General features: G+C 42.7%; 1 protein-coding gene across 7 annotated transcripts in view; it reads right to left on the reverse strand.

Annotated features, from left to right (window-relative positions):
• The window catches only part of mbd1a (methyl-CpG binding domain protein 1a), a 40,886-nt gene extending 38,409 nt beyond the window's left edge, over positions 1-2,477 (reverse strand). For 3 of the 7 annotated variants that reach the window (XM_029718279.1, XM_029718281.1, XM_029718280.1), the window contains exon 1: positions 2,244-2,475. The gene's annotated coding sequence lies outside the window, so the exon portion shown is untranslated. Of the gene's footprint in view, positions 1-1,934 lie in introns of all 7 variants that reach the window. The other 4 variants (XM_029718278.1, XM_029718275.1, XM_029718276.1 and 1 more) reach the window with 3 other exon arrangements.
• Positions 2,478-14,812: the final 12,335 nt, after the last annotated feature.

Consider the following 14,812-nt stretch of genomic DNA (forward strand, 5'->3'; position numbering starts at 1 on the left):
CATTTATAAGAAGCTTAATTAGGAACAATTATCAGGGAGAGGGTGGGAAATGGCTCGGTAAAGTAATTCCTATATTATTAAAGCCTACACCTGCAGAGTTAGAATATTACAGGCCTTTGGGGTACTAGTGGTTCTGGGGGGGGGGGGGGGCAGTGCCCCTGTGACAACAGTTTTGGACCACCTTGTGGCCCCCCCCTAAATGTGGAGTATAAAATCATTTTTACAAAACACATTTTTTGCTGTCGTTCTTTTTTTACATCCGTTATTAGACAGTGGCAACGATGATGATTATGAACATGGTCTAATGCCTGCTAATGCAGTGAAGAAAACTATATGACAACAATAACGTCTAATGTAACTGGCCCCTCTAACAGTACAACTGGCCCCTCTAACAGAACAACTGGCCCCTCTAACAGAACAACTGGCCCCAGCTTGGCCCCCCCCCCAGTTGAAATGGAACCGCCACTGCTTTGGGGTTAGTCTTGAAGTTTAAACCCTGCCCATGTTTTAAATCCAACCAATCGCCTAGCGGCTTAAATTAATCAAATCAGTCATATTGACTAATTAAACTACGAAACTCACAAGGAACCCCACATCGCCCTGCTCGAGATTTAAACAGTGCTAGCAGGGTGGAAACTGACTGCTATATTGGGTCAAAAAGCATTAGTCAACATGCTTTGCAGAATAGGTCGTATGGTGTCTGTTCACAACACTGAGAATCAATTCAGTCTTTGCCTGTATCAAACGTTCTCTAGGCCTCCAAAGCAAGAGGCGAACCTTCTGGCATTATAACGGTCAAATTAAAAATCTAAGATTTATTTTGGGGAGCGTTTATTTTTTTATTTTGATGGGGAGGGAGGCCCGCTCGCCCTACCTATATAATGGTAGGGGAAACACTGAATCAATGACTGCAGCACTGTTCTCAAATCACAATGAAAGCACAGCCCCTTGTATACAGGAGTGTGGTTGGTTGTCTTACCTAGAATGCACTTAGTCCCTCTGGATATGTGTGTCTGATAAATGTAAAAAAAAAATCATGAAAATATGTTTGGGATTATTGTAATAATATTATCTGGTAGGCTAATTAAGAGTGACTAGGTGTGAGATCTCATCAACCTGTAGTTGATGAATGGGCCCATCTGCAAGTTCTTGTTAGTTAATAAACAGTATCTTGCCTTGTCAAACTCAAAACACACTGTAGTTAGCTAGTTAGCTAGTAGCACGGCCAGCTGTTTCTAACTGCAGCAATGAAATCACAACAACTTCCTCTGACTGTAGAGTTGTTTTGAACGTGTGATACATAGCTAGTGACCCCAACAGCTGTTGTTATCTACCAAACTCTAAAAACAACAGGAAACATGGCTTGGTTGTTGCTAGTCATTTAACATGGGTAGGAAAGCATCGAAAGCACTGCAGTAAACAAACAAACAACAAAAACACACAAAAACAAAACCACTTTGGTGTTTCATCCGCCATGATTCAGCCCGGGTCGTTCGTCTGATCCCCAACAACAAGGGGATGTGTTCATTACATAGAGTCTGTTGCATAACGTTTCTTCCAAAACGCTCTTCAACGTGACGTAAAAAGCTGTCGGGTGTTTAAAAACGGAAGTTGTAGTTTTGGGATTTGTAGTTCACTTTTATGGTTTCCACGCGTTGCCGTTCCCATCTGAACAGTCTGCGAAGTGCTCTTCTCTGCAGTGAAGACAGCGGCGTGGGGTTCCCTCAACCTCTTCCAGACGTTTATTATTATTATTATTATTATTATTATTATTATTATAATAATAGTTTTTTAAAATTATTTTTTTAAGAGACACGACTGAACTACAACTTATTTTTTGAGAACAAAACGGAACTCGGAAAAGTGTTTTTGAAGTAACGTTTCTGTTCCACGGACAAAAACGTTTTGCAGCAGAATGAACGTAATGAATATACCCTTGAAGTCGTTTTCTAGGACCCTCTCCTCTGCTGCTCACTCCCCCTCTCTCTGCCCCTCTCTCTGCACGGCTCTCTGCACGGCTCCATGGTTTCCCTTCGGCGCTACTACTGAACATGAACTGCTCATTGCAGGAGAATGTTGATGCATTTCGTTCTCATGTTATAATCATTCTGTTTTGGAAAAACTCCTCCATTCGTGATTTTTTTTTGTCAGCTATGTAGCGCCAATCTTTGTTACTGATTTGCAACGTTGCAACAGATGTAAACAAAGCCGCTAAATTGACAGAAATTCGTTGAAATACTCACACAGCAAAGCTTCTTCCATCGCGGCCGAAATCACGTCCGATCGTCTTCCTGTTCTCGTTGGGTTTTTTTCTCCTTTCTTTCAGGGACTAATGTGTTGGACTGGGCATGTGCAGAACGAGCGGGAAGGGACGGCGGATCGGCAACATCATTAAATATTCTTTAAAAAAATAAATTAAAAGTATCGGCCAATTTGTATCGAGTCCAACTTTGAATGGTGACCGAGTTATGTGCACTATGACCAGTGCATCATGGGACTTAATGTCTCTCTGAATATTATAAATGTTGTGACCTTTAGTGAAGAAGATGGCAGAGGATCACGAACATTTTAGACTAAATAAAACGAATGCCCTGATAAGACTCATTAGCCTACACTATGATCAAACATTGCTACCCTTTCCCTTCTACGCAAAGCCCTTTGAGGGTCGGTGAGAATGTTAGTAAATGGTGTTGAACTGTTAAATAGTATATATATATATATATATATATATATATTGGGGGGGAGGGGTCACACTCATGAATGGAATCTGACCTATACCATTTATGTTATTGTTATTATTATCTGGTATGATAATTGATTTTTACATTTTAGTCATATTATCCAGAGCGACTTACAGTTTGAGCATTCATCGTAAGATAGCTAGTTGAGACAACCACATATCGCAGTCATCATTTTTCTTCAATGTAGCTATCAGCAAAGTCAACAAAACTGACTAGGAACAAACTGATTTTAGATCTTGAAAAAGAGGCATATCCTAAAACAAATATGGATGAACCAATATCTGAAAGTAGGCCATCACACCCAACCATTTATGCTGTAAAATCAATAGGATATCCATTCAAATGTCTCATTGGCAGGTTTTAATTTGTCACACATAATTCCTAAACTCCATTCCATTACTTGGTTAAGAAGAAAAAAGATGGTAATGTTGACTTTGGCAATAAAATACCATAAAACACAATAACACTGTGCGCAATGTGATTTCAGACAACACTTGGAAAACGCTCTTCGACAGTTTGTGGGAAAATAGGAAACAATACTCATATAGCTCCTCATGTTGCTTTATCCACATCATGAATCCCTGTGTATATACATACAGTTGAAGTCAGAAGTCTAAATACACTTTAGCCAAATACATTTAAAATCAGTTTTTCACAATTCCTGACATTTAATCCTAGTAAAAATTCCCTGTTTTAGGTCAGTTAGGATCGCCACTTTATTTTAAGAATGTGAAAGGTCAGAATAATAGTAGAGAGAATGATTTATTTCAGCTTTTATTTCTTTCATCACATTCCCAGTGGGTCAGAAGTTTACATACACTCAATTAGTATTTGGTAGCATTGCCTTTAGATTGTTTAACTTGGGTCAAATGTTTCAGGTAGCCTTCCACAAGCTTCCCACAATAAGTTGGGTGAATTTTGGCCCATTCCTCCTGACAGAGGTGGTGTAACTGAGTCAGGTTTGTAGGCCTCCTTGCTCGCACACACTTTCAGTTCTGCCCACAAATTTTCTATAGGATTGAGGTTAGGGCTTTGTGATGGCCACTCCAATACACATAATTTCCCTCCCTCATGATGCCATCTAGTTTGTGAATCGCACCAGTCCCTCCTGCAGCAAGGCACCCCCACAACATGATGCTGCCACCCCCGTGCTTCACGGTTGGGATGGTGTTCTTCAGCTTGCAAGCCTCACCCTTTTTCCTCCAAACATAATGATGGTCATTATGGCTAAACAGTTCTATTTTTGTTTCATCAGACCAGAGGACATTTCTCCAAAAAGTACAATCTTTGTCCCCATGTGCAGTTGCAAACCGTAGTCTGGCTTTTTTATGGCGGTTTTGGAGCAATGGCTTCTTCCTTGCTGAGTGGCCTTTCAGGTTATGTCGATATAGGACTCGTTTTACTGTGGATATAGATATTTTTGTACCCGTTTCCTCCAGCATCTTCACAAGGTCCTTTGCTGTTGTTCTGGGATTGATTTGCACTTTTCACACCAAAGTACGTTCATTTCTAGGAGACAGAATGCGTCTCCTTCCTGAGCGGTATGTCGGCTGCGTGGTCCCATGGTGTTTATACTTGCGTACTATTGTTTGTCCAGATGAATATGGTACCTTCAGGTGTTTGGAAATTGCTCCCAAGGATGAACCAGACTTGTGGAGGTCTACAATTTTTTTTCTGAGGTCTTGGCTGATTTCTTTTAATTTTCCCATGATGTCAAGCAGAGGCACTGAGTTTGAAGGTAGGCCTTGAAATACATCCACAGGTACACCTCCAATTGACTCAAATGAGGTCAATTAGCCTATCAGAAGCTTCTAAAGCCATGACATCATTTTATGGAATTTTCCAAGCTGTTTAAAGGCACAGTCAACTTAGTGTATGTAAACTTCTGACCCACTGGAATTGTGACACAGTGAATTATAACTGAAATAATCTGTCTGTAAACAATTGTTGGAAAAATGACTTGTGTCATGCACAAAGTAGATGTCCTAACCGACTTGCCAAAACTATAGTTTGTTAACAAGACATTTGTGGAGTGGTTGAAAAACGAGTTTTAATGACTACAACCTTAGTGTATGTAAACTTACGACTACAACTGGATGTGTCCCAAATGGCACCCTGTTCCCTTTTTTATTTATTTTATTTCACCTTTATTTAACCAGGTGGGCCAGTTGAGAACAAGTCCTTTATTTAACCAGGTAGACTAGTTGAGAACAAGTCCTTTATTTAACCAGGTAGGCCAGTTGAGAACAAGTTCTCATTTACAACTGCGACCTGGCCAAGATAAAGCAAAGCAATTCGACCCATACAACAACACAGAGTTACACATGGAATAAACAAAACATGCAGTCAATAATACAGTAGAACAAAAGAAAACAAAAAGTCTATATACAGTGAGTGCAAATGAGGTAAGTTAAGGCAATAAATAGGCCATGGTGGCGAAGTAATTACAATATAGCAATTAAACACTGGAATGGTAGATGTGCAAAAGATGAATGTGCAAGTAGAGATACTGGGGTGCAAAGGAGCAAGATAAATACAGTAAGGGGATGAGGTAGTTAGATAGATGGTGTCACAGGATCCAACGAAAGTGGCGCCCCTCCTCGGTCGGGCGGCGCTCGCCGGTCGTCGTCGCCGGCCTATTAGCTGCCACCGATCGTTGTTTCAGTTTCGTTTAGTTTGTCTGTCTGTTCCGCACCTGTTTTGTGTATGTCATTAGTGGGGACTTATTTAATGTGTGTTTTCAGTTGGGATTTTTGTGCGGGATTGTTTGTTGTCCACTCAGGACGGTGGGCCTGTGAATGTAGTTGCTTCGCTAGTTGTATTTTGGATGTTTTTGTGTTTTGGTGTTTTGTGCTGGCTGACGTCTTATTTTCTCTCTTCGGACCGTTTTGCCCTGTGTTTTGGGTTGGTCATTATTATTACGCGCCCTTCTGTTTTGGCGTGACCAGTTTGTTGCCGGAGAAAATAAAGACTGTATACTTTACCTCTGCTCTCTGCGCCTGACTCCAACCACCACTCCTAGAATCATCTGACAGATGGGCTGTTTACAGATGGGCTATGTACAGGTGCAGTGATCTGTGAGCTGCTCTGACAGCTGGTGTTTAAAGCTAGTGAGGGAGATATGAGTCCTTATAGTGCACTACTTTTGACCAGGGCCTGTAGTGCTCTAAGTAGGGTGCCATTTGGGATGTAGCCCATGTGAAAGGTATAGGTCTACCTACAGCTGGTGTTCCCACATAACTAGTTCTCAGAGAGAGAGAACAGATAACTAGGTCTCAGAGAGAGAACACATAACTAGGTCTCAGAGAGAGAACAGATAACTAGGTCTCAGAGAGAGAGAACAGATAACTAGTTCTCAGAGAGAGAGAACACATAACTAGAGAGAGGCCACATAACTAGGTCTCAGAGAGAGAGAACACATAACTAGGTCTCAGAGAGAGAGAACAGATAACTAGGTCTCAGAGAGAGAACACATAACTAGGTCTCAGAGAGAGAACACATAACTAGGTCTCAGAGAGAGAACACATAACTAGGTCTCAGAGAGAGAGAACACATAACTAGGTCTCAGAGAGAGAACAGATAACTAGGTCTCAGAGAGAGAGAACAGATAACTAGGTCTCAGAGAGAGAGAACAGATAACTAGGTCTCAGAGAGAGAGAACAGATAACTAGGTCTCAGAGAGAGAGAACAGATAACTAGGTCTCAGAGAGAGAACACATAACTAGGTCTCAGAGAGAGAGAACACATAACTAGGTCTCAGAGAGAGAGAACAGATAACTAGGTCTCAGAGAGAGAGAACAGATAACTAGGTCTCAGAGAGAGAGAACAGATAACTAGGTCTCAGAGAGAGAGAACACATAACTAGGTCTCAGAGAGAGAGAACAGATAACTAGGTCTCAGAGAGAGAGAACACATAACTAGGTCTCAGAGAGAGAGAACACATAACTAGGTCTCAGAGAGAGAGAACACATAACTAGGTCTCAGAGAGAGAACACATAACTAGTTCTCAGAGAGAGAACAGATAACTAGGTCTCAGAGAGAGAGAACACATAACTAGGTCTCAGAGAGAGAGAACACATAACTAGGTCTCAGAGAGAGAACACATAACTAGGTCTCAGAGAGAGAACACATAACTAGGTCTCAGAGAGAGAACACATAACTAGGTCTCAGAGAGAGAACAGATAACTAGGTCTCAGAGAGAGAGAACACATAACTAGTTCTCAGAGAGAGAGAACACATAACTAGGTCTCAGAGAGAGAGAACACATAACTAGTTCTCAGAGAGAGAGAACAGATAACTAGGTCTCAGAGAGAGAGAACAGATAACTAGGTCTCAGAGAGAGAGAACAGATAACTAGGTCTCAGAGAGAGAGAACACATAACTAGGTCTCAGAGAGAGAACAGATAACTAGTTCTCAGAGAGAGAGAACACATAACTAGGTCTCAGAGAGAGAACACATAACTAGTTCTCAGAGAGAGAGAACACATAACTAGGTCTCAGAGAGAGAACACATAACTAGTTCTCAGAGAGAGAGAACACATAATTAGTTCTCAGAGAGAGAGAACACATAACTAGTTCTCAGAGAGAGAGAACACATAACTAGGTCTCAGAGAGAGAACACATAACTAGGTCTCAGAGAGAGAGAACACATAACTAGTTCTTAGAGAGAGAGAACAGATAACTAGGTCTCAGAGAGAGAGAGAACACATAACTAGAGAGAGGCCACATAACTAAGTCTCAGACTGAGACCAGAACATCAATAAGTATAGAACGTGACAAAACCAGTAGCAAAATGTTTTGCAATGAAAATGAATTTCTTTTGGACAAAATCAGGTAGGTCCCTCCCCATTTTGAACTGTTTTTTTTCTCCTTCTGTTTGTTTGCATTTGCTTCCTTATAAATACACCCCAGGTGAAGTATCTGAGATGATGAGGATACCGTTGAACATTCAAGCCATCTGGGTGAGGTTTCCACCATCTTGTTCGGTGTCCTGTCATGTGCAGGCCTAGTCTTTGTGCTGCAGGGTGAAGTTTCCCCTACAGATCTGGGATCAGCTATCCCTCTCGCAAACCTCAAATTAACGTGGGGAAACACCCAGTCTTTCTACTCAGTCCTTTCAGATGTAGTGAACATTATTTGTATAGGTTTCTTTGGGGGGGGAAAAAAACTGTTATTCAGATAAAACAAAGCACAGCGCAACACCATTGTCCTCATACAGGTGGCGCCACTCCTACAACAGTCATTGATCAAATCAAATCAAATGTATTTATAAAGCCCTTCTTACATCAGCTGATATCTCAAAGTGCTGTACAGAAACCCAGCCTAAAACCCCAAACAGCAAGCAATGCAGGTGTAGAAGCACGGTGGCTAGGAAAAACTCCCTAGAAAGGCCAGAACCTAGGAAGAAACCTAGAGAGGAACCAGGCTATGAGGGGTGGCCAGTCCTCTTCTGGTTGTGCCGGGTGGAGATTATAACAGAACATGGCCAAGATGTTCAAATGTTCATAGATGACCAGCATGGTCAAATAATAATAATCACAGTAGTTGTCGAGGGTGCAACAAGTCAGCACCTCAAGAGTAAATGTCAGTTGGCTTTTCATAGCTGATCATTGAGAGTATCTCTACCGCTCCTGCTGTCTCTAGAGAGTTGAAAACAGCAGGTCTGGGACAGGTAGCACGTCCGGTGAACAGGTCAGGGTTCCATAGCCGCAGGCAGAACAGTTGAAACTGGAGCAGCAGCACGGCCAGGTGGACTGGGGACAGCAAGGAGTCATCATGCCAGGTAGTCCTGAGGCATGGTCCTAGGGCTCAGGTCCTCCGAGAGAGAGAGAGAGAGAAAGAAAGAAAGAAAGAAAGAGAGAGAGAATTAGAAAGAGCATACTTAAATTCACACAGGACACCGGATAAGACAGGAGAAATACTCCAGATATAACAGACTGACTCTAGCCCCCCGACACATAAACTACTGCAGCATAAATACTGGAGGCTGAGACAGGAAGGGTCAGGAGACACTGTGGCCCCATCCGATGACAGGGCCAAACAGGCAGGATATAACCCCACCCACTTTGCCAAAGCACAGCCCCCACACCACTAGAGGGATATCTTCAACCACCAACTTACCATCCTGAGACAAGGTCGAGTATAGCCCACAAAGATCTCCGCCACGGCACAACCCAAGGGGGGGTGCCAACCCAGACAGGAAAACCACGTCAGTGACTCAACCCACTCAAGTGATGCACCCCTCCTAGGGACGGCATGGAAGAGCACCAGTAAGCCAGTGACTCAGCCCCTGTAATAGGGTTAGAGGCAGAGAATCCCAGTGGAGAGAGGGGAACCGGCCAGGCAGAGACAGCAAGGGTGGTTCATTGCTCCAGAGCCTTTCCGTTCACCTTCACACTCCTGGGCCAGACTACACTGTAACGCCCTGGCCACAGAGAGGGGTTTTTGTTCTTTATTTTGGTTAGGCCAGGGTGTTACATTGGGTGGGCGTTCTATGTTCCTTTTTCTATGTTTTTGTATTTCTTTGTTTTGGGCCGTGTGTGGCTCCCAATCAGGCACAGCTGAAGTTCGTTGTTGCTGATTGGGAGTCACACATAAGGAGCATGTTTTTCCTTTGGGTTTTGTGGGTAATTGTTTCTGTTGAGTGTTTTGCACCTGACAGGACTCTTTGGCTGTCAGTTTTCTTGTTTTTGTATAGTGTTCACGTTGTTCAATTAAAATCATGATGAACACTAACTCCGCTGCGCCTTGGTCTACTCTCTCTCCCGACAGCCGTGACATACACTCAATCATATGAGTCTCCAGTAAAGACTTAAAAGTTGAGACCGAGTCTGCGTCTCTCACATGGATTGGCAGACCATTCCATAAAAATTGAGCTCTATAGGAGAAAGCCCTGCCTCCAGCTGTTTGCTTAGAAATTCTAGGGACAATAAGGAGGCCTGCGTCTTGTGACCGTAGCGTACGTGTAGGTATGTACGGCAGGACCAAATCGTAAAGATAGGGAGGAGCAAGCCCATGTAATGCTTTGTAGGTTAGCAGTAAAACCTTGAAATCAGCCCTTGCCTTAACAGGAAGCCAGTATAGAGAGGCTAGCACTGGAGTATTATGATCAAATTTTTGGGTTCTAGTCAGGATTCTAGCAGCTGTATTTAGCACTAACTGGAGTTTATTTAGTGCTTTATCCAGGTAGCCGGAAAGTAGAGCATTGCAGTAGTCCAACCTAGAAGTAACAAAAGCATGGACGGGGCCTTCCCTGTAGCTCAGTTGGTAGAGCATGGTGTTTGCAATGCCAGGGTTGTGGGTTCGTTTCCCACGGGGGGCCAGCACAGAAAAACATTTTTTTAATGAAATTGTATGAAATGTATGCATTCACTACTGTAAGTCACTCTGGATAAGAGTGTCTGCTAAATGACTAAAATGTAAATGTACATTTTTCTGCATCATTTTTGGATAGAAAGTTTCAGATTTTTGCAATGTTATGTAGTTGGAAAAAATCTGTCCTTGAAACAGTCTTGATATGTTCTTCAAAAGAGAGATCAGGGTCCAGAGTAACGTCGAGGTCCTTCACAGTTTTATTTGAGACGAATGTACAACCATCAAGATTAATTGTCAAATTCAACAGAAGATCTCTTTGTTTCTTGGGACCTAGAACAAGCATCTCTGTTTTGTCCGAGTTTAAAAGTAGAAAGTTTGCAGCCATCCACTTCCTTATGTCTGAAACACAGGCTTCTAGCGAGGGCAATTTTGGGGCTTCACCATGTTTCATTGAAATGTACAGCTGTGTGTCATCCGCATAGCAGTGAAATTTACCATTATGTTTTCGAATGACATCCCCAAGAGGTAAAATATATAGTGAAAACAATAGTGGTCCTAAAACGGAACCTTGAGGAACACCAACATTTACAGTTGATTTGTCAGAAGACAAACCCTTCACAGAGACAAACTGATATCTTTCCGACAGATAAGATCTAAACCAGGCCAGAACTTGTCCGTGTAGACCAATTTGGGTTTCCAATCTCTCCAAAAGAATGTGGTGATCAATGGTATCAAAAGCAGCACTAAGGTCTAGGAGCACGAGAACAGATGCAGAGCCTTGGTCTGACACCATTAAAAGGTAATTTACCACCTTCACAAGTGCAGTCTCAGTGCTATGATGGGGTCTAAAACCAGACTGAAGCGTTTCGTATACATTTTTTGTCTTCAGGAAGGCAGTTAGTTGCTGCGCAACAGCTTTTAAATATTTTTTTGAGAGAAATGGAAGATAGTTTTTTTATATTTTCTGGGTCAAGGTTTGGCTTTTTCAAGAGAGGCTTTATTACTGCTGCTTTTAGTGAGTTTGGTACACATCCGGTGGATAGAGAGCCGTTTATTATGTTCAACATAGGAGGGCCAAGCACAGGAAGCAGCTCTTTCAGTAGTTTAGTTGGAATAGGGTCCAGTATGCAGCTTGAAGGTTTAGAGGCCATTATTATTTTCATCATTGTGTCAAGAGATATAGTACTAAAACACTTTAGTGTCTCCCTTGATCCTAGGTCCTGGCAGAGTTGTGCGGACTCACTACTGTTATTTTTTACTGTCTTTTTACTGTTGTTTTTATTTCTTTACTTATCGATTGTTCACCTAATACCTTTTTTCCTTAAGCTCTTTTAGTAGTTTAGTTGGGTCCAGTAAGCCGTTTATTATGTTCAACATAGCACAGAAAAGTATATGGATCCCCCTTCAAATTAGTGGATTCAGTTATTTCAGACACACCCGTTGCTGACAGGTGTATACAATTGAGCACACAGCCATGCAATCTCCATAGACAAACATTGGCAGTAGAATGGCCTTAGTGAAGAGCTCAGTGACTTTCAACGTGGCGCCGTCATAGGATGCCACCTTTCCGACAAGTCAGTTCATCAAATTTCTACCCTGCTAGAACTATAAGTGCTGTTGTACGGTGTTTCCTCCGACTCATTGGTGCGGCTGGTTTCCGGGGTTAAGCGAGCAGTGTTTCAAGAAGCAGTGCGGCTTGGCAGGATCGTGTTTCGGAGGACACATGGCTCTCGACTTTCGCATCTCCCGAGTCCGTACGGCAGTTGAAGCGATGGGACAAGACTGTAACTGCCAATTGGATATCACGGAAAAGTAAAAAAATAAAATAATATTACAAATAATACAATATTCAGACCCCTTGACCCCCCCCCATCAATCTACACACAATAACAAATCAAAAACAGGTTTTTAGAATTTTTTGCAAAGGTATAAAAAAATTGAAATATCACATTTACATAAGTCTTCAGACCCTTTACCCAGTACTTAGTTAAAGTACTTTTTGCAGTGATTACTGCCTTGAGTCTTCTTGGGTATGACGCTATTAGCTTGGCATGCCTGTATTTGGAGAGTTTCTTCCATTCTTCTCTGCAGATCCTCTCAAGCTCTGTCAGGTTGGATAGGGAGCATCGCTGCACAGCTATTTTCAGGTCTCCAGAGATGTTCGATAGGGTTTAAGTCCGGGCTCTGGCTGGGACACTCAAGGACATTCAGAGACTTGTCCTGAAGCCACTCCTGCGTCGTCTTGGCTGTGTGCTTAGGGTCGTTGTCCTGTTGGAAGGTGAACCTTCGCCCCCAGTCTGAGGTCCTGAGTGCTCTGGAGCAGGTTTTGATCAAGGATCTCCCTGTACTTTGCTCCGTTAATCTTTCCTCGATCCTGACTAGTCTCCAAGTCCATGCTGCTGGTTTCCTCCAGATGTGACCCTTGGCATTCAGGCCAAAGAGTTTCATCAGACCAGAGAATCTTTTTCTCATCGTCTGAGAGTCCTTTAGGTGCCTTTTGGCAAACTCCAAGCAGGCTGTCATGTACCTTTTACTGAGGAGTGGCTTCCGTCCGGCCACTCTACCATAAAAGCCTGATTGGTGGAGTACTGCAGAGATGGTTGTCTTTCTGGAAGGTTCTCCCATCTCCACAGAGGAACTCTGTAGCTCTGTCAGAGTGACCATCGGGTTCTTGGTCATCTGCCTGACCAAGGCCCTTCTCCCCCGATTGCTCATTTTGGCCAGCTCTAGGAAGGGTCTTGGTGGTTCCAAACTTCTTCCATTTAAGAATAATGAAGGTCACTGTGTTCTTGGGGTCCTTCCCCAGATCTGTGCATCGACACAGCATGAACTGACATGTTGTCCACCCAGTCAAAGGATCAGAGAATTAATCTAGTACTGAAAGCATAAACTACAGCTAGCTAGCACTACAGCGTATGTTAGCTAGCTGGTTATAACAGAGGGATGCTATGTTAGCTAGCTGGTTATAACAGAGGGATGCTATGTTAGCTAGCTGGTTATAACAGAACGATGCTATGTTAGCTAGCTGGCTATAACAGAGGGATGCTATGTTAGCTAGCTGGTTATAACAGAGGGATGCTATGTTAGCTAGCTGGTTATAACAGAGGGATGCTATGTTAGCTAGCTGGTTATAACAGAGGGATGCTATGTTAGCTAGCTGGCTATAACAGAGGGATGCTATGTTAGCTAGCTGGTTATAACAGAGGGATGCTATGTTAGCTAGCTGGTTATAACAGAGGGATGCTATGTTAGCTAGCTGGTTATAACAGAGGGATGCTATGTTAGCTAGCTGGTTATAACAGAGGGATGCTATGTTAGCTAGCTGGCTATGACTATCCAACACAACACTGGAACTCTTCCAAGTCAAGGTAAGCTTTTAGTATTACTAATGTATTGTTACCAGGGCCCGCTGATGAAACTGCTTACTAGTTAACTTTTATTTAACTAGGAAAGTCAGTTAAGAAAAAAAATCTTATTTACAATGACGGCCTACACCGGCCAAATCCAGACGACGCTGGGCCAATTGTGCATCGCCCTATGGGACTCCCAATCACGGCCGGTTGCGATACAGCCTGGAATCGAATCAGGGTGTCTGTAGTGACGCCTCTAGCACTGAGATGCAGTGCCTTAGACCGATGCGCCACTCAGGAGCCCAAACTTCATGATTGTAGTGGGTTTACTAACACGTTAGTTCTATTAGCTATGCTGACTATGACATTAAATAATATGGTGACAACGATGTAGGCTGTGTGTAGCGCTTTGGCTTGGAAAGGTTCTTTCTCCTGGTCACATACAGCTGTGTTGTCATCAGTCATCTAATATGCTGTAATAGAATTAAGGCCATGGGCACAGTTTCTCTTCCTGACCTGGCATAGGATCTCTCTATGTGTCTTAGAGTCACCTTGGGGTTGATTAGGGTGTGTTGTTTATGGCTGCTATGAAAGTGAACTGTTTACGGGGATAAACATACCTGAATTTGTTCAATAGAAACTGCAGGACAGACAGACTATATCCCCCTCTGCCTCATTCACATAGAAGAGAGGAACAAAACAACTGAAACAATTCATTCAAGTAATAATTAATAAACAGGTTTGGCATAGAATGATTGGGCTTTTGAGGCTGTGTGTGCGTGTGTGTGTGTGTGTGCGTGTGTGTGTGCGTGCGTGCGTGCGTGCGTGTGCGTGCGTGCGTGCGTGTGTGCGTGCGTGTGTGTGTGTGTGCGTCTCTCTTTCTTTCTCTCCTTCTCTCACTTCTTTGTCGTGTTGCACCACCTGCTGTTTGGACTTGGCGGTGATACACTCCAGCTCGTGGAAGTGTTTCTTCATGTCCGTGAGTCTCAGGCGGGCTTCCTGCTGGTCTCTCCTGATCCCTATCTTCCCCCTCTTCATCATCTTCTTCCTGTTCCCACTTTCCCCCTCCTCCTCAAACACATTAAAAATAATATTTATTCACCTGACGTCCTAAGTAGTGTCTAACAAATGCGTTGTTGGTAATCAAATCTGGATAATTTCGCTACAGGAATAGAATAATAAAATATGACAGGTTATGTGTAATTCATCTTGACTTTTAACCTTTTTACTGCAGTGGGCTAAATCAGGGTAGTGTTAAACAAATCTACTTTGAAACAAAAGTTTTTTTGCCGCAGCAAAATTCCCCACAAGGATGTGGATTGGGATTTAACTCTCTATACTGAATTGTTTTAAAGAAGGTTATACCGAATGTAGATTGGGATTTAACTCTCTATATGGAATTGTTTT

Source organism: Salmo trutta, chromosome 28 (assembly GCF_901001165.1).
Source record: "Salmo trutta chromosome 28, fSalTru1.1, whole genome shotgun sequence".
NCBI classification, from domain to species: Eukaryota; Metazoa; Chordata; class Actinopteri; order Salmoniformes; family Salmonidae; genus Salmo; species Salmo trutta.